Source organism: Wasmannia auropunctata, unplaced genomic scaffold (assembly GCF_000956235.1).
Source record: "Wasmannia auropunctata unplaced genomic scaffold, wasmannia.A_1.0 LD336099.1, whole genome shotgun sequence".
In the NCBI taxonomy this organism is placed as follows: Eukaryota; Metazoa; Arthropoda; class Insecta; order Hymenoptera; family Formicidae; genus Wasmannia; species Wasmannia auropunctata.
This window is the reverse complement of record NW_012026791.1, coordinates 134867-135496: the sequence shown is the minus strand read 5'-3', so window position 1 is coordinate 135496 and position 630 is coordinate 134867.

Sequence of the window (630 nt, the reverse complement as noted above, 5' to 3'; positions counted from 1 at the left end):
CCAAGAAATCTTCGCATTCGGTTAGATTACGTTGTTACCATGCGAGTTTTATGTTGTATTCGGCGACTAAAAATTGCGCTAATGCAGCGCTAAATTTGTATTCGGTCAAACGAAATGAATTGAATGAGAGCGAACCAACGACATATATAATAGACCGAGCATTCCTATGCTTTTGATGTGAAGGAGGTGAAGCCGAAAGTTGGCAGAATACGACTGAGAGAGATAGTGCGATTTGAGGGGAATGCTCTCTCTTTTATCTTACTGTAAGATGACGCTGGTGTCAATTGACAGCTGTTGACATCGGCCATCTTACCAATCTTACCATAAGATAAAATGAGACAGCATTCCCCGCAAATGCTATCTCTCTCAGTCGTATTCTGCCAACTTTCGGCTTCATGCTGTGGACAGAATGCTCGGTCTATATATATATGTCGTTGGAGCGAACTTATTGCACTGAAATTTTTGACAGTGCGGTTTAACACTGTAAACATGACGGATAAAATTTATATTATTAAAGAATTATTAGAGTCAAGTAATAGCGATGACGATGAAATAATACATTATTTTCTTCTAAATAATAAGATTGTCAAGAAGAAAAATTATTCCCCAATCTGCACTCTACACTAAAAA